Raw genomic sequence first — 20156 nt, 5'->3', positions numbered from 1 at the left:
GGGCGTTGGGGAGAATTACAAAACAAAGAGATCTGGGGGTCCATGTTCATAGCTCTATGAAAGTGGAGTCACAGGTGGACAGGGTGGTGAAGAAGGCATTCGGCATGCTTGGTTTCATTGGTCATGTTATGGTGAAATTAAAGTGATGGACACAAAATGGTTACCTGGCACACAAAATGGACTCTGGGAAGGCACTGGCTTTAGGCACAGACAGTTACACAAAAAGTTAAAACCTGCACTATCTGAATTGCTGCAGGAAACTGGTCAGAGCTTGAGGCACTTAAGATAAGAGCAGAGCCAGAACAATGAGTTTGATAATAAGGTCAGCCACTGATGGGGACATAAATGTAACAAGATCAGCCACTGAATGTATATATCAAAACCAGTCATTGATAGAGGACATAACTGCATAAATGTATCCATTCTATGTACAATGATATGTTAACTGTCCATGTCCAAACCTGTTTGCTTGTAACGATGTGTTAACTATCGATGTCCGTGTCTGTCTACTCAACTTGTAACGATGTGTTAACTATCGATGTCCGTATCTGTCTACTCAACTTGTAACGATGTGTTAACGGCTAATGTCTGTACTGCCTATTGTCTAAAAAGTATAAAGATGGTCAACTACCATTGTGTAGTTGGGAAGATAGCTGCCAAGTACTGCGGAGTACCAGTGCTTTCTCCCAAAGCTTTGACCAAAATAAAACTCTTTTGTTGAACCTCCAAGTCTGACTCCGAAGTGGTAAATTTCCCACAGCAATTGGCGTAGTTGGCAGGATCTCATTGCTGGTAAGTTTGATCGATTGGCCACGATCGGAAAGCCAGGGTAGAGATCACTGAATCTGTGGGAGTCAGACGAGGTCAATAATACAGTTTAAAAGGGGTAAAATTAAGGGGCATTTATAGTGATAAGTATTGATTGTATATGGTATTATAGTGATAAGTACTAACTGCTGATGGTATAGTGATAAGTAACTGTTACTTGTGCTGACCAACTAGAGGACAAGGAAGTGCCTGTCCCAAACGCGCAGCCTTAGACCGGTTGTTAAGAGGGGAAATCCCTCACGTGAAGGTCAGGACCCTGAAGTGGGCGCAGCCAAAAACAAATTATGAACCATTCACCACGGGCGAAAGGCAGCAGATAATGGCTTCCCTGGGTAAATTACAACCTAGAAGCACAAACACTAAATTCTGGGAAGAATTAGATACAATTTGGGTAGGACCCCAATTACACCTGAGAGACGTACACCAGCTGGTCAGGGCAGCCTGTCCAGCGGATAAGTGGAGGCAGGTAGCAGGTGGACCCGCCGCTCCTCCAGCACAGGATTATAGTGGGGGACGTTGGACACATGTAGTCGCCCTAACAGCAGAAATAGATGCCCAACAGGCACCCTTTATCCAGTTTAAAACAGAAATTCAGAGAGTTTTAGGAAATGCTCCTACTAACTGGAGCAGAATTACAATGACCAAGCAGCTAAAGGGGGAAGGAGCTTCTGAATTACGGGGAACGGTTGTTCCAAGTGTACCAGGAATGCTCAGGGCAAGGAAACCCAGGTCGTGGGGATCGAGCTTTCATCCAGGCTTTCAAGGATGGGCTCTCCAGTGCTCACCAAACCATCCTAAAAATGGGAGTGATCATGTCCCAGGATTATGATGAACGAGTGGAATGGGCTAGTGGCATACCGGGAGGCGGAGAAGAGAAATCTTAGTTTTTGTATTTCAGTGTGTTTGTGTGGTCTGGTTGCTTGTCGAATGTAGGTGGTTGTTGTTGTATTAGAGTGAGAGCAGGAGCTGTTGAAGCCTGTTTGTTCCTGTGGAATGTTTGTTGTGGGCGGTGGATGTGGTGCTTTGCACTTTGGTTTAACTTCGGGGGGGCTGGGGAAGTGTTAAAACTGTTAAAAATTTAAGTATTAGGTTTCTTGAATTTACTTCTGTTTTTGAACAAAGAACAAAGAACAATACAGCACAGGAACAGGCCCTTCGGCCCTCCAAGCCCGCGCCGCTCCCTGGTCCAAACTAGACCATTCTTTTGTATCCCTCCATTCCCACTCCGTTCATATGGCTGTCTAGATAAGTCTTAAATGTTCCCAGTGTGTCCGCCTCCACCACCTTGCCTGGCAGCGCATTCCAGGCCCCCACCACCCTCTACGTAAAATATGTCCCTCTGATATCTGTGTTAAACCTCCCCCCCTTCACCCTGAACCTATGACCCCTCGCGAACGTCACCACCGACCTGGGGAAAAGCTTCCCACCGTTCACCCTATCTATGCCTTTCATAATTTTATACACCTCTATTAAGTCTCCCCTCATCCTCCGTCTTTCCAGGGAGAACAACCCCAGTCTACCCAATCTCTCCTCATAACTAAGCCCCTCCATACCAGGCAACATCCTGGTAAACCTCCTCTGCACTCCCTCCAAAGCCTCCACGTCCTTCTGGTAGTGTGGCGACCAGAACTGGACGCAGTATTCCAAATGCGGCCGAACCAACGTTCTATACATCTGCAACATCAGACCCCAACTTTTATACTCTATGCCCCGTCCTACAAAGGCAAGCATGCCATATGCCCTCTTCACCACCTTCTCCACCTGTGACGTCACCTTCAAGGATCTGTGGACTTGCACACCCAGGTCCCTCTGCGTATCTACACCCTTTATGGTTCTGCCATTTATCGTATAGCTCCTCCCTACATTATTTCTACCAAAATGCATCACTTTGCATTTATCAGGATTGAACTCCATCTGCCATTTCTTTGCCCAAATTTCCAGCCTATCTATATCCTTCTGTAGCTTCTGACAATGCTCCTCACTATCTGCAAGTCCTGCCAATTTTGTGTCGTCCGCAAACTTACTGATCACCCCAGTTACACCTTCTTCCAGATCATTTATATAAATCACAAACAGCAGAGGTCCCAATACAGAGCCCTGCGGAACACCACTAGTCACAGGCCTCCAGCCGGAAAGAGACCCTTCCACTACCACCCTGTGTCTTCTGTGACCAAGCCAGTTCTCCACCCATCTAGCCACCTCCCCCTTTATCCCATGCGATCCAACCTTTTTCACCAGCCTACCATGAGGGACTTTGTCAAACGCTTTACTAAAGTCCATATAGACGACATCCACGGCCCTTCCCTCATCAACCATTCTGGTCACTTCTTCAAAAAACTCCACCAGGTTAGTGAGGCATGACCTCCCTCTCACAAAACCATGCTGACTATCGTTAATGAGTTTATTCCTTTCTAAATGCGCATACATCCTATCTCTAAGAATCTTCTCCAACAACTTCCCCACCACAGACGTCAAGCTCACCGGCCTATAATTACCCGGGTTATCCTTCCTACCCTTCTTAAATAACGGGACCACATTAGCTATCCTCCAATCCTCTGGGACCTTACCTGCGTCCAGTGACGAGACAAAGATTTGCGTCAGAGGCCCAGCGATTTCATCTCTCGTCTCCCTGAGCAGCCTTGGATAGATTCCATCAGGCCCTGGGGATTTGTCAGTCTTTATATTCTCTAACAAACCTAACACTTCCTCCTTTGTAATGGAGATTTTCTCCAACGGTTCAACACTCCCCTCCGAGACACTCCCAGTCAACACATCCCTCTCCTTTGTGAATACCGACGCAAAGTATTCATTTAGGATCTCCCCTACTTCTTTGGGCTCCAAGCATAATTCCCCACTTTTGTCCCTGAGAGGTCCGATTTTTTCCCTGACAACCCTTTTGTTCCTAACGTATGAATAAAATGCCTTGGGATTCTCCTTAATCCTGTCTGCCAAGAACATTTCGTGACCCCTTTTTGCTCTTCTAATTCCCCGTTTGAGTTCTTTCCTACTTTCTTTGTACTCCTCCAGAGCTCCTTGAGTTTAATTACAGTTTGGAAGAAGGAAGAATAAAAGCGACCGTCGTAATCAACGTTCTGTATTCTCTTTAAATGTTTTATTTTCATCCCAGTTCAAAATGTTAAGTTTGAATGAAAGAGGAAGTGCTGTGGAATGAATGTTGGAAGCTTCCATATGTGTCTGTGTGTGTTTAACAAAGTGGTTGTGTGGATGCTTGCTTTAATATTTTAATGTTCTTCCCCTAATTGTGATTTTACAACAGTGGGTTTGATACAGAGTTTAAATAAAAATTGGAAAGCAAATTGAAATTTAAGAAAAGATTTAAACCTTGGAGGGAACCATGTGCTCTTTCCTTTGTCTTGAAGTAGAAATTATGAGAGAGTTAGTTGAGAAGTTGGGAGAAGAAAATAAGTAATTTTGTGGAAGGGTAGAAAAGCAGGAACAAAAGAGTGAGGTAGATATCCTGTAAAATTATGCACTGCCGTTGGAATTTCATGTGCCATCTATTGTTCAAGGTTTGCCAAATATAAAAACACTACAAAGCTTAACTCAGTTTAAAAATAGAAACAACTTAAATTAAAAGGGTTTGGATATCACGGTTATGATGTGTAAAGTGGTATGATGCAACTGCCGCTTGATTATTTTTATTATACAGTCTCGCACTGCCATATAGACCCGAGAATAAAATCAAATCCTGAAAAGCCTGAACCAATTTTATATAATATGTTTATATATTATATATTGTGTATTGATAAAAACATAATTCTGTAGGAGCTTCCTGTTTTCCTCCATGAAAAGGCTATTTATTCCAAGCATTTAACCATTTTTTGCCATAGTTTGTAACAATTTGCACAATGCTGATAAATGTTGGTGCTCGGCATTTGAATGCACTTCTCTGTAGGTAGGGTAGTGGCATTTTGTGAAGTACTGTAATGCAGTGCTTGCACGCAAACAAATGATCAAATTAGAGATAATGTAAGAGTACATCATATAAAGATTGGAGCTGTATGGCATGTGATTTTAATGGGGAAAGCGATGTCTTTTGATAGGATTATATACAAATGAATGGATGTCCAGCTGCAGCCAAAAAGCCAGTGCAAAGTGTTATTTGATTCACACTAAGCTTTCTATGGAGGGGAGGGAGGGGGGGGGGGGGGGCTTCCGAGTACTGAATACATACTGTCCCTCTCCCTGACCTTGGTAAAAGTGATCCACTTCAAATTTAAATACTGGGGGTTTAATCAAGAATTGTACAGAGCTAGAGAATATTTCTTGAAATTATTATGCGAAGAGCAAGATTTTATAATTAAGTTTTACTTCAGTGTTCAGTATTCTAAGGGTTAATGTGACTTGCCATTTCTTATGTCTGAATCTGTAACTTTTCAAGTTTTACTGTCCTGGCTTTGTACTTCGATAGAGGAGGAATGGGCAGAGAGAAGAGGCTTCATATTCTGGCCTAATCAGAGCCACCACAAACCGGACAACCGGATTAACCCCTTATGAACTAATGACAGAACAGGCGATGCAGTTAGCAGAAAGCACCATAACAGGTGGGACCGATGCAGGCCCACTAAAAGATAAAATCAAAAGATATGTTTTGGAACTAAGCGCCCAACTAAAAGGGAGGTGTAAATTAGTAAAAGATAATCAGGAAGAAAGAGACGCACAGAGAGCTTGAAATGCTCCCTGACGTCCCAACAGCGGGAAGTCACATCCTAGTGAAAACATTATCCGAAAAACCAGGGTTTGCACCAAAATGGAATGGGCGATGAGGTCATAATTAGTGGAGATACCTGTGCCTGTATAGATATAAGGGGGAAAGGTGTCTGGAAACATTGGACCCAGCTGAAATTACACAAAGAAATGAATGAATTAATTAAAGTGACCAGATTGCTTTCCCCAAAACAGGTGAAGACTGCAAGCAAGAGTAACTGACGCGTTCAGGTTGACAATATAACTTTTGGAAGATTGTATAACTTGAAGTAATAAGATTGATACTTGCTTGTTGCGGACATGTATAAAATCGCATATGTAACTGTATTACTTTGCGTTGTCGCGACTGTAACCTTGACTGGGCTGGAGGATAACCTATTTTACAAGGCTCATATACAGTTCAATTCCCGTGTAAATGTATGTTACCCATTAGCCCAATCAGTAGAAGCCCTATTTGTGGCCACCCCTGGGTGGACCCCTCATGACTTATATACAGTAGATACATCAGACGCACCCTGTAAGGGACAAATTGGCAAATATAAAAGAGGTATACAGGGGAGATGTGTGGTACTTGTAAATCCCACAGATCCTGTGTGCAGGGGGCTCCAAGGGGTGGGAGGAAGAACTTGCTAGGATAATGCAAGCTATCCACTTTGTTTCACGGGGCAGGGATGGGGATGTGCCTATGCCTTGGTCCCTAAGAATGATTCCTGCGTACAGACGCAGTGTGTCCGTCAGCACTGTCGGGTAAATAGAGGTCAGTTTACTTGCACCTGTGATGAGCAGAAATGCCTGAATGTAACCGTGGGGAGACAGCTGATTTGTGGACAGTGTAATGGGACTCATGTCAGTTCAGCCGAATGGACATACCCATTTGATACTTACCAGGTGGTGGGATCAAACGGGGAGTCAAGTAAACCGAGCAATTGGCGGTATACACAAACTAATAATCAGGACACTAAATGTTACCGGGCTAAGAAGGGATATGTGTTCCTCTTCAATGGTACCTACACGACAGAAACACCAACCCTCCCGATCCTTTTTGCAGTAGGAACAATAGGACCACTCACTGTTCCATGCCCTCAGAAGGGGCATATCCGGAGAAAGGCAGTAACCCGGGCTATCAGCAAAGAATTCTGTGCTGATTGGGAAACCCCAGGCACAATGGGATCATCACTGGGATACGGGTTCCTTGGAGCCTATCTCTGGAGGTGGGGGGGGGGGGGGGGGGGCGCGGCGGGGGAAAGGGGGGAGGGGGGGGCAGCAGGAGTAATTAGTGCAAAAAATAGGAATCATATTGTCTGTGGACTAACAGTCCTGGGAAACAGCACTTCAAAAGTACTGGAAGCTGTCAACCAAGAAATGGTTGAACTGAGATTGTATGCGCAGCAGACACGATATGCAGTAGACTACCAGTTAGCACAACTGGAGGGAGTATGTACAATCATAGGAGACAAATGCATAACCCATGTCACAGACGAATCCTATAACATCACCCAAGTCATTACTAACATCAGAAAACAGCTTGATGATTTCAGACAAGGACCCAAGAAAGGGAGTAGCTGGCTGGAATGGCTAGTGGGGGGATCCTGGGGATCCTATTTACTGCATGGACTGATCATTCTCATTGCAATAGTAATTGTCTGTTGCCTAATTGTTGGATGCCTTAATGTCTGTTGTAAAGCAATGGTGACACGAATGGTGCCAGGAGCCAGTGTAACCATTGAGGAAGAATACATGCTGGGAACCCCTGAAGACGTTGAGAACTACAAAGAAGGAAAGAAGAAGATGAACATCTACCGGTGAAGATGCTGTTGTTGGTCTGTGGATTATTAAATAATAATCCTGACCAAAAGGGGGAGCTGTTATGGTGAAATTAAAGTGATGGACACAAAATGGTTACCTGGCACACAAAATGGACTCTGGGAAGGCACTGGCTTTAAGCACAGACAGTTCCACAAAAAGTTAAAACCTGCAGTTTCTGAATTGCTGCAGGAAACTGGTCAGAGCTTGAGGCACTTTAGATAAGAGCAGACCCAGAACAATGAGTTTGATAATAAGGTCAGCCACTGATGGGGACATAAATGCATAAATGCAACAAGATCAGCCACTGAATGTATATATCAAAAACAGTCATTGATAGAGGACATAACTGCATAAATGTATCCATTCTATGTACAATGATATGTTAACTGTCCATGTCCGAACCTGTTTGCTTGTAATGATGTGTTAACTGCCGATGTCCATATCTGTCTACTCAACTTGTAACGATGTGTTAACGGCTAATGTCCGTACTGCCTATTGTCTAAAAGGTATACAGATGGTCAACTACCATTGAGTAGTTGAGAAGGTAGCTGCCAAGTACTGCGGAGTACCAGCGCTTTCTCCCAAAGCTTTGTCCAAAATAAAACTGTTTTGTTGAACCTCCAAGTCTGACTTCGAAGTGGTAGATTTCCCACAACAGTCAGAACATTGAATACAGGAGTTGGGACGTCTTGTTGAAGTTGTACAAGACATTGGTAAGGCCACACTTGGAATACTGTGTACAGTTCTGGTCACCCTATTATAGAAAGGATATTATTAAACTAGAAAGAGTGCAGAAAAGATTTACTAGTATGCTACCGGGACTTGAAGGTTTGAGTGATAAGGAGAGGCTGGATAGACTGGGACTTTTTTCTCTGGAGCGTAGAAGGCTGAGGAGTGATCTTATAGAGGTCACCTCACACATCTCTGCGTGAAATTCAAGCTTGTCAAACCCAGCTGGTGAAGGTGATGACCTAAATTCACTCTTTACTCAGTTTTGGATTTATTTACAAAGTGAATCATGACAAATATATAGCTCCTAACTCTACAACACACAACCAGTAACAATAAATCTCACTTTATATGTGTTCAAGTAATCATCCAATCAATTTGCTGTGCATACTTCACCTTAATTTGTATAATGAACAGATCCCCTTCTTTCTCTTTAAATGAAACTTAAAAATGAACACTCATTAATACTCTCAAATAATATTTCAAAATTAAAGTTATTTTCCACATTCTTTATGGAACATTACATTACAAGACTTCCCTCTTCTCGGCCCTCTGATATTCTCCTGGTACAAAAGGGGCATAGATCAACTAGATAATCAATATATTTTCCCAAAGGTAGGGGAGTCTAAAACTAGAGGGCATAGGTTTAAGGTGAGAGGGGAGAGATACAAGTGTCCAGAGGGGCAACTTTTTCACACAGAGGGTGGTGCCTGGAACAAGCTGACAGAGGTAGTAGTAGAGACAGATACAATTTTGTCTTTTAAAAAGCATTTAGACAGTTACATGGGTAAGATGGGGAGAGAGGGATATGGGCCAAATGCAGGCAATTGGGACTAGCTTCGGGGTTTAAAAAAAAGAGCGGCATGGACAAGTTGGGCCGAAGGCCCTGTTTCCATACTATAAACCTCTATGATTCTCTGACTCTATATTGCTTCACATGCTAATCTTCCAATTGGGAATTGCGTGTAGCTAATCTCATAATATTTTTGATGAGCAAAATGGAATATATTGCCCCTTAGACATGGAAGCTAATAAAAGGTGTTGCTAAAAGTACTTTAGCTGCAGAAACACCAGCTGTTGTGGAATCAATATTTGCCAAACATTTTAGGCAGAATTCTATACAAGAGGCAAAACAGTTTGCTCATTGAATATTGCACTAATATCATGCCTTGTGGGATAACATACTTAATACAAAAAGTGCAAATGAAAAATAAAGAAGGATTGCCCTTGCTAGCGTGAAACAAATGTAAGAAAGAACAAAAAAATCTCCAAAACTAAATGGGTTGATGCAAGTTGTTAATTATCTGATTGGCCCATAAAATTTTGTGCATGTACCAGGAGAATATCAGAGGGCCGAGAAGAGGGAAGTCTTGTAATGTAATGTTCCATAAAGAATGTGGAAAATAACTTTAATTTTGAAATATTGTTTGAGAGTATTAATGAGTGTTCATTTTTAAGTTTCATTTAAAGAGAAAGAAGGGGATCTGTTCATTATACAAATTAAGGTGAAGTATGCACAGCAAATTGATTGGATGATTACTTGAACACATATAAAGTGAGATTTATTGTTACTAGTTGTGTGTTGTAGAGTTAGGAGCTATATATTTGTCATGATTCACTTTGTAAATAAATCCAAAACTGAGTAAAGAGTGAATTTAGGTCATCACCTTCACCAGCTGGGTTTGACAAGCTTGAATTTCACGCAGAGATGTGTGAGGTGATATACTTTATTAGAAAGAATAGGGAGAGCCAATGTAGTTCCAAAGGGATAGTTGCAGCACTTGTATAGTTGCATCAATATATTCGAGAGATGCATTTTGTCCATTTTCCTGAGGATTGTAAGATGCCAATATCGGTTAATAATATCCCCTGAGCACTTGGCCTGGGGTTCATGTGCAATGATCTTCGAAGGCGATTGGTCACATTGAGGAGAGTGGTTACCGAAGCATGTGGGATCTATTATTTAAATTGTAAAAATTGCAGCAGGCTGCTGTGCAGAGGGACCTGGGTGTCCTTGTACAAGAATCACAAAGAGTTGGTTTGCAGGTGCAGCAGGTCATTCAGAAGGCAAATGGAATTTTGTCCTTCATTGCGAGAGGGATGGAGTTTAAAAACAGCGAGGTTATGTTGCAGCTGCATAAGGTGCTGGTGAGGCCACACCTGGAGTACTGTGTACAGTTTTGGTCTCCTTACTTGAGAAAGGATGTACTGGCACTGGAGGGGGTGCAGAGGAGATTCACGAGGTTGATTCCGGAGTTGAGAGGGTTGGCTTATGAGGAGAGACTGAGTAGACGGGAGCTATACTCATTGGAATTCAGAAGAATGAGGGGAGATCTTATAGAAACATATAAGATTATGAAGGGAATAGATAAGATAGAAGCAGGGAAGTTGTTTCCACTGGCAGGTGAAACTAGAACTAGGGGGCATGGCCTCAAAATAAGGGGGAACAGATTTAGGACTGAGTTGAGGAGGAACTTCTTCACACAAAGGGTTGTGAATCTGTGGAATTCCCTGCCCAGTGAAGCAGTTGAGGCTACCTCATTGAATATTTTAAGACAAGGATAGATAAATTTTTGAACAGTAAAGGAATTAAGGCTTATGGTGAGCGGGCGGGTAAGTGGAGCTGAGTCCACAAAAAGATCAGCCATGATCTTATTGAATGGCGGAGCAGGCTCGAGGTGGCCTACTCCTGCTCCATATCTTATGTTATCTTGATTTTCATAAATAGAGACATTGAATACAAAAGCAGGGAAGTTATGTTCTACCTTAATAAAGCTCTGGTCACGCCCCAGCTAGAGTATTGCACCTAGTTCTGATCGCCACTTTCTTGGCCCTTGAGAGGGTGCAGAGGAGATATGTAAGAATGCCTCGAATGGGGAGAAGCTTAGGTTGGAGTAGCTGTGTTTGTTCCCTTGGGGTAAAGAAGGTTAAAGAGAGATTTGATAGAAGTGTACAAGACTCTGACAGGTTTGGATAAGGTAAGCAAATAACTTTTGTTATTAGCTTATGATACTTGGACTAAGACTAGGACGCAGTAGGTAGCCGTCCTGCCTAGAAGCTCTGTGACACTGGATTCAAGTCCCACCATAAGTATGGTGTTCAAACTTAGTCAAACAGGTGTCAACTTATAAATCCTTCCAAACACATCAATGGCAAGCAGTAAGAGTGGGAGAGACCTGGTCAGCCATGTAATGGAAAGAAATTGGAACTTCTATCATCACTATCCATAACTCCAACATACAACATGCATATGAAAGTATATGCTGCCATAGTACCTCAGACTTCTTGGGGGATGCCAGTTGGCTGGATGGTTGATGTGGATCAGATTGGTGCCAATAGCAGGGGTTTGATCACTGTCCTGTCTGGGGGCGGGGCGGGGGGGGGGGTTGGGATCTGGAACCTACCCCCTTGCCCTACCTGTGATTCAGCTTATGATGCTGTGGGTTGGGCCTGCCTTTGGGCAGAGAACTGAAGAAGTCAAGGATTAGGAGAATAGGTTTAAGGTTCTGGTAAAGAGATGCAGGGGGATTATCAAAGAATAGAATCCCTACAGTGCAGAAGAGACCACCTGGCCCATTGAGTCTGCACCAACTCTCTGACAGAGTATCTTACCCAGGCCCTCTTCCCCGCGCTATCCCCGTAACCCCACACATTTCCCATGGCTAATCCTTCCAACCTACACATCTTTGGACACACGGGGCAATTTAGTATGGCCAATCTACCTAACCTACACATCTTTGGTAGAACATTTTAGGCAGCGAATGGTAATGACCTGGAACTCGCTGCCTCTGAGGTTGGTGAAAAGGGAGACAATTAATGATTTCAAAAGGAAACTGGGAAGGTGCTTGAAGGAAATGAATGTGCTGTGCTACAGAGATAGAGCAGGGAATGTGTCTGACTGGATTGCTCAACAGAGAGCAAGCACAGACTCACTGGGTGGAATTTTACCGGCATGTCCGCCCGAGATTTGTACGATCCCGCCTGAGGCCAGCGGAGAATATCATTCTCCGAGCCTCGCCCGCCCTGGAATCGGGTCGGGTGTGCCGGTAACATTCTGGCTAATGTTTCAAATTGCCTGCTTCTGTGTAATAAATGACTCTATGGGGGAATTTTCCTGTCCCGCCCACCACGGGAATTGTAGTGGGTGGAGGCAAACTAATAAAAGGTCCATTGAACTTGGGCGGGATTTTCCAGTTTTGGGGCGAGCACGGCAGGAAGATCCCACCCTATGACCCTATAACAAATTTGTTCACATTTAAAATCTGGCTGGTGTTTCAGGCATGTTCTTCTGCACCCCTCATTGAACAAGGTTTGCTGTAAGGTGGAGGGAGGGGCATGTCAGGGTACAAATTGTGGTTGAATACAATTGTGCTGCTGCTGAAGATCCATAGAAACTCTTGCATGTCTAGATTTGAGCAGCCAGTTCTGTATTGCTCCATTTGGCACAGTGGCAGTGCCACTGATGGAGGATGTCCTCAGTTTAAAGACTGGACTTGGACCGGAATTTTACTGCCCCGCCCGACACAAAAATCAGAGCAGATAAGGGGCAGAACATGGAAAGGTCCGTTGGCCTCGGGCAGGATTTTACGGCTTCTGGACAAACGAGGCCGTAAATCCCTGTCCTTGGTCTCCAAAGGACTGTGTAATGCTCACTCCTACAAATACCATCATGGGCAGATGCATGAGATTTTCCTTCAGTTAGTTCTCTTACCACCTAACACAGGCCCCGTTTCACAGTGATGTCCTTCAGGATTCAGCCAGCTCGGTCAGTGGTGGCGCTACTGAGCCACTCCTGATGATAGACATTGAAGTCTCCCACCCAGAGAACATTCTGTGCTTTTACCATACGAAATGCTTCTTTCAAGTTCTGTTCAACCTGAAGCTGTACTGATTTATTGGTTGAGGGAGGTGGTAATCAATAAAAGAATACCTTGTCCTCATTGACCTGTCATGGGATGTCATGGAGTTGAGGATTCCTAAGGACATACCCTCCTGGCTATATACCAATGTGCTGCCACCTCTGGTGGGTTTGTCCTATTACTGGGTGGCAATGAAGGTGTCTGGGACATTGACTGAAAGGTATGATGCTATATGACAATGTTGGGTTTGTTTTGAATTAATCTATGGCATAGCTCTCCCAATTTTTGCACTCAGATATAGGTGAATTGGACGTTACAGGGTTGACTGGGCAGGGTGTGTCTTTGTCTTGTCCAGTACCTAGGTCAGTGGTTGCTCCAGTTTTGTGCTTATTCAACTGTTCTGTATCATGTGTTGCTTGCTAGGCAATCTCACAGGATAGTTAAGAATCAACAAGATTATTGTGGGTTCAATGTCACACGCAGGCCAGGTGGAGCCAAAATGAAAATACTTTGAGAATTGAAAATGTTAAGAGATTAGACAGCAACTTGGGTGAAAAATGTGGAACAAATGCTGTTGAAACAGAGGTTCAAACTGACAAGCAGAAAACGTACCTGGTGCTTCTCACAATCTTTATAAATGAAGATAATAGTTCCCAAAGATGCACGAAATTTTGGCGTTTTCTGGGTAGGGTGACGTGAAATTTGTCTGGGACATATTCTCCATGGCAGTTGGAGTGGCCTTTGTGGATGTCCTACCCTAGCAGTTTTGACTTCTCTGACTCAGTGGGTCCAGTTGTGAACATGGATCCTCAATGTTCAGTTACACTCAACTCCTGGAAGTGGGTTCCACTGGAGGGTGGGAGATGTGGTGCAGACCAGAATCACCATAGATGCAAGGCAGAATGGGTCAGTGGGAGACTGAAAAGTGCCCACTGATATTATGTGCTTATCTGACACTTCTTGCCAACCCTAATAAGATTATTAACCCTAATAACCCTAATCGGCAACAAATATACCGCTTTGGATACTGTTTGGGGGGGGGGGGGGGACTACCAGTGGTAAGCCACGGTGACCGGATCTCCAGTGTTGGGTCCATCCCTGTGGCTCAGAAGGGAAGGGGGGAGAGCAGGAGAGCAATAGTTATTGGGGGCTCGACAGTTAGAGGGATAGATAGGAGGTTCTGTGGCAGCGAAAGAGACTCACGGATGGTATGTTGCCTCCCGGATGCCAGGGTCCGTGACGTCTTGGACCGTGTTTTCAGGATCCTTAAGGGGGAGGGGGAACAGTCACAAGTCGTGGTACACATCGGTACCAACGACATAGGTAAGAGAAGGGATGGGGATTTAAAACAGGAATTTAGGGAGCTCGGGTGGAAGCTGAGAGCCAGGATAAACCATGTTGTCATCTCTGGTTTGTTGCCGGAGCCACGTGCTAGCGAGTTGAGGAACAGGGAGAGAGTGCAGATAAACACGTGGCTGCAGGGATGGTGTAGAAGGGAGGGTTTCAGTTACATGGATAATTGGAGCACATTCTGGGGGAGGTGGGACCTGTACAAACAGGATGGTTTGCACCTGAACCAGAGGGGCACCAATATCCTGGGAGGGAAATTTGCTACGGCTCTTCGGTGGGGGTTAAACTAATTTGTCAGGGGGAATGGGAAAATGAGCTGTAGTCCAGAAGCCAGTGTTGAGTGTAGTGAGGTACTGAGGAGGGTATCAAGGTCGCAGGAGTGTACCGGCAGACAGGAAGATGGGTTGAAGTGTGTCTACTTCAATGCAAGGAGCATCCGGAATAAGGTAGGTGAACTTGGAGCGTGGATTGGTACTTGGGACTACGGTGTTGTGGCCATTACAGAGACATGGTTAGAACAGGGACAGGAATGTTTGTTGGAAGTCCCGGAGTATAGATGTTTCAGTAAGAGTAGGGAAGGTGGTAAAAGAAGTGGAGGAGTAGCATTGTTAATCAAGGATAGTTTAACGACTGCTGAAAGGCAGTTCGAGGGGGATCTGCCTACTGAGGTAATATGGGCTGAGGTTAGAAATAGGAAAGGAGCGGTCACGTTGTTGGGGGTTTTCTATAGGCCCCCAAATAGTAATAGAGATGTGGAGGAGGAAATTGCAAAGCAGATTATGGATAGATGTGGAGGTCACAGGGTAGTTGTCATGGGTGACTTTAACTTTCCAAATATTGATTGGAATCTTTATAGGTCGAATAGTTCGGATGGGGCAGTTTTTGTACAGTGTGTGCAGGAGGGTTTCCTGACACAATATGTGGGTACGCCGACAAGAGGTGGGGCCACATTGGACTTGGTACTGGGAAATGAACCGGGCCAAGTGTTAGATTTGGTTGTGGGAGAGCACTTTGGAGATAGTGACCACAATTCGGTGTCTTTCATTATTGCAATGGAGAGGGATAAGGCCATACGACCGGGCAAGGTTTATAATTGGGGGAGAGGTAATTATGATGCGATTACGCAAGAATGAGGGAGCATAAGATGGGAACAGAAACTGTCAGGGAAAGACACAAATGAAAAGTGGAGCTTGTTCAAGGAATGAATACTGCGTGTCCTTGATAGGCATGTCCCTGTCAGGCAGGGAGGAAATGGCCGAGTGAGGCGACCATGGTTCACAAAAGAGGTTGAATGTCTTGGCAAGAGGAAAAAGGAAGCATATGTGAGGATGAGAAAACAAGGTTCAGTTGGGTTGCTTGAGGGTTACAAGGTAGCAAGGAATGAGCTAAAAAAAGGGCTCAGGGGAGCTAGGAGGGGACATGAGAAGTCCTTGGCGGGTCGGGTCAAGGAAAACCCCAAGGCTTTTTACTCTTGTGAGAAATAAAAGAATGACCAGGGTGAGGTTAGGGCCGGTCAAGGATAGTAGTGGGAACTTGTGCTCATGGAGCCAGAAGAGATAGGAGAGGCGATGAATGAATACTTTTCTTCAGTGTTCACCAAGGGGCGGCACGGTAGCACCGTGGTTAGCACTGCTGCTTCACAGCTCCAGGGACCTGGGTTTGATTTCCGGTTTGGGTCACTGTCTGTGTGGAGTTTGCACATTCTCCTCGTGTCTGCGTGGGTTTCCTCCGGGTGCTCCGGTTTCCTCCCACAGTCCAAAGATGTGCGGGTTAGGTTGATTGGCCGTGCTAAAATTGCCCCTTAGTGTCTTGAGATGGGTAGGTTAGAGGGATTAGCGGGTAAATATGTAGGGATATGGGGGTAGGGCCTGGGTGGGATTGTGGTCGGTGTAGACGCAATGGGTCGAATGGCCTCCTTCTACACTGTAGGGTTTCTATGATTCTATGAAGGAGAGGGACCATGTTTTTGAGGATGAGAGTGGGATACAGACTGATAGGTTGGAGGAGGTAGATGTTCTGAGGGAAGATGTATTAGCAATTTTGAAAAACCTGAGGGTCGATAAGTCCCCTGGGCCAGATGGGATATATCCTAGGATTCTTTGGGAGGCAAGGGATGAGATTGCAGAGCCTTTGGCTTTGATCTTTCGTTCCTCACTGTCCACGGGGATAGTGCCAATGGACTGGAGAGTGGCGAATGTTGTTCCTCTGTTCAAGAAAGGAAATAGGAATGACCCTGGTAATTATAGGCCGGTTAGTCTTACTTCGGTGGTCGATAAGTTAATGGAAAAGGTCCTGAGGGATAGGATTTATGACCATTTGGAAAGATGCAGCTTAATCCGGGATAGTCAACACGGATTCGTGAAGGGTAAGTCCTGGCTCACAAATTTGATTGAATTCTTTGAGGAGGTAACTAAGTGTGTAGATGAAGGTAGAGCAGTTGATGTCGTAAACATGGATTTTAGTAAGGCATTTGATAAGGTTCCCCATGGTCGGCTCATGAAGAAAGTAAGGAGGTGTGGGATAGAGGGAAATTTGGCCAATTGGATAAGTAACTGGTTATCTCATAGAAGAAAGAGGGTGGTGGTGGATGGAAAAGTTTCAGACTGGAGGCCAGTTACCAGCGGTGTACCACAGGGATCAGTGCTGGGTCCTCTGCTATCTGTGATTTTTCTCAATGACTTGGAGGAGGGGACTGAAGGGTGGGTCAGTAAATTTGCTGATGACACCAAGATTGGTGGAATAGTGGATGAGGTGGAGGGCTGTTGTAGGCTGCAAAGAGACATTGATAGGATGCAGAGCTGGGCCGAAAAATGGCAGATGGAGTTTAACACTGATAAGTGCGAGGTGATTCGTTTTGGTAGGACAAATTTAAATGCGGATTACAGGGTCAACGGCAGGGTTCTGAGGAATGTGGAGGAACAGAGAGATCTTGGGGTTCATATCCACAGATCTGTGAAGGTTGCCACTCAAGTGGATAGAGCCGTGAAGAAGGCCTATAGTGTGTTAGCGTTTATTAACAGGGGGTTTGAGTTTAAGAGCCGTTGGGTTATGCTGCAACTGGAGAGGGCCTTGGTGAGACCACATTTGGAATATTGTGTGCAGTTCTGGTCACCTCACTATAAGAAGGATGTGGAAGCATTGGAGAGAGTGCAGAGGAGATTTACCAGGATGCTGCCTGGTTTGGAGGGTAGGTCTTATGAGGAATGGTTGAGGGAGCTAGGGCTTTTCTCTTTAGAGCGGAGGAGGATGAGAGGCGACTTAATAGAGGTTTGTAATATGATGAGGGGGATAGATAGAGTGGACGTTCAGAGACTATTTCCTCGAGTGAATGTAGCTGTTACTAGGGGGCATAACTATAAGGTTCATGGTGGGAGATATAGGAGGGATGTCCGAGGTAGAAATCATAGAAACCCTACAGTGCAGAATCAGGCTATTCAGCCCATCAAGTCTGCACCGACCACAATCCCACCCAGGCCCTACCCCCATATCCCTACACATATTACCCGCTAATCCCTCTAACCTACGCATCTCAGGACACTAAGGGGCAATTTTAGCATGGCCAATCAACCTAACCCGCACACCTTTGGACTGTGGGAGGAAACCGGAGCACCCGGAGGAAACCCATGCAGACACGAGGAGAATGTGCAAACTCCACACAGACAGTGACCCAAGCCGGGAATCGAACCCAGGTCCCTGGAGCTGTGAAGCAGCAGTGCTCACCACTGTGCTACCGTGCCACTCCTAGGTTCTTTACGCAGAGAGTGGTTGGGGTGTGGAATGGACTGCCTGCTGTGATGGTGGAGTCAGACACTTTAGGAACTTTCAAGCGGTTATTAGATAGGCACATGGAGCACACCAGAATGATAGGGAGTGGGATAGCTTGATCTTGGTTTTGGACAAAGCTCGGCACAACACCAAGGGCCGAAGGGCCTGTACTGTGCTGTACTGTTCTATGTTCTAATGTTCACTATTTACATTAATGACCTGTAGGAATGAACAGAATGTAAAGTTTCCAAATTTGACGATGATGGCAGGTTGTGATGAGGATATTGTGATTCTGCAACAGGATAGAGATAGATTGCGTGACTGGGCTCAAACCTGGAAAATGGAGTTTAATGTGGGGAAGTGTGAGGTCACGCACTTTGGTAGGAGGAATCAAAAAGCAGATTATTATTTCCATGCAGAGAGACTGCAGGTGAGTGAAATACAGAGGGATCTGGGTGTTCTAGTGCATGAAACACAAAAATGCTAGCAAGCAGGTCTAAAAAGTAGTTAAGAAAGCAAACGATATTTTGGCCTTTATTGCGAAGATGTTGGAGTTTAAAAGTAGGGAGGTTTTGTCGCAATTGTATAGGGTGTTGGTGAGGCCTCACCTGGAATACTGTGAAAATGTTCATCCCCTTCCATTAGAAAGGATATAGTAACATTGGAGGCAGTCTAAAGGAGACTGGAATGAGAAGGTTGCCCTATCAGACCGCAATCAGTAAGGATAGGCAACAACATCTCCTCCACGATCATCCTCAACACTGGTGCCCCACAAGGCTGTGTTCTCAGCCCCCTACTATACTCCTTATTCACCTATGACTGTGTGGCCAAATTTCCCTCCAATTCGATTTTCAAGTTTGCTGATGACACCACCGTTGTGGGTCAGATCTCAAACAATGACGAGACAGAGTACAGGAATGAGATAGAGAATTTGGTGAACTGGTGCGGCAACAATAATCTCCCTCAATGTCAACAAAACGAAGGAGATAGTCATCGACTTCAGGAAGCGTAGTGGAGGACATGCCACTGTCTACATCAATGGGGATGATGTTGAGAGTGGTTGAGAGCTTCAAGTTTCTAGATGTCCAGATCTCCAACAACCTGTCCTGGTCCTCCCATGTCGATACTATAGTTAAGAAAGCCCACCAATGCCTCTACTTTCTCAGGAGGCTAAGGATATTTGGCATGTCCGCTATGACTCTCACCAACTTTTCCAGATGCACCATAGAAAGCATTCTTTCTGGTTGTATCACAGCTTGGTATGGCTTCTGCTCTGTCCAAGACTGCAAGAGAACGTAGCCCAGTCCATCATGCAAACCAGCCTCCCATCCATTGACTCCATCTCCATCTGTTTTGGGGCCACTGCTGTTTGTCATTTTTATTAATGACCTGGATGAGGGCATGGAAGGATGGATTAGTAAATTTGGGGATGACACTAAAGTCGGTGGAGTTGTGGACAGTGCGGAGGGAAGTGGCAGGTTACAGAGGGACATAGATAAGCTGCAGAGCTGGGCTGAGAAGTGGCAAATGAAGTTTAATGCGGAAAAGTGTGAGGTGATTCACTTTGGAAGGAGTAACAGGAATACAGAGTACTGGGCTAATGGTAAGATACTTGGTAGTGTGGATGAACAGAGGGATCTGGGTGTCCATGTGCATAGATCCCTGAAAGTTGGCACCCAGGTTGATAGGGTTGTTAAGAAGGCGTACGGTGTGTTAGCTTTTATTGGTAGAGGGATTGAGTTTCGGAGCCAGGAGGTCATGCTGCAACTGTACAAAACTCTGGCGCGGCCGCATTTGCAGTATTGCGTACAGTTCTGGTCGCCGCATTATAGGAAAGATGTGGAAGTGTTGGAAAGGGTGCAGAGGAGATTTACCAGAACGTTGCCTGGTATGGTGGGAAAATCGTATGAGGAAAGGCTGAGGGGCTTGAGGTTGTTTTCGTTAGAGAGAAGAAGGTTAAGAGGTGACTTAATAGAGGCATACAAGATGATCAGAGGATTAGATAGGGTGGATAGTGAGAGCCTTTTTCCTTGGATGGTGTTGGCTAGCACGAGGGGACATAGCTTTAAATTGAGGGGTGAGAGATATAGG

This window comes from Mustelus asterias, chromosome 26 (genome assembly GCF_964213995.1).
Source record: "Mustelus asterias chromosome 26, sMusAst1.hap1.1, whole genome shotgun sequence".
NCBI lineage: Eukaryota > Metazoa > Chordata > Chondrichthyes > Carcharhiniformes > Triakidae > Mustelus > Mustelus asterias.
This window is presented reverse-complemented; position numbering follows the sequence as displayed.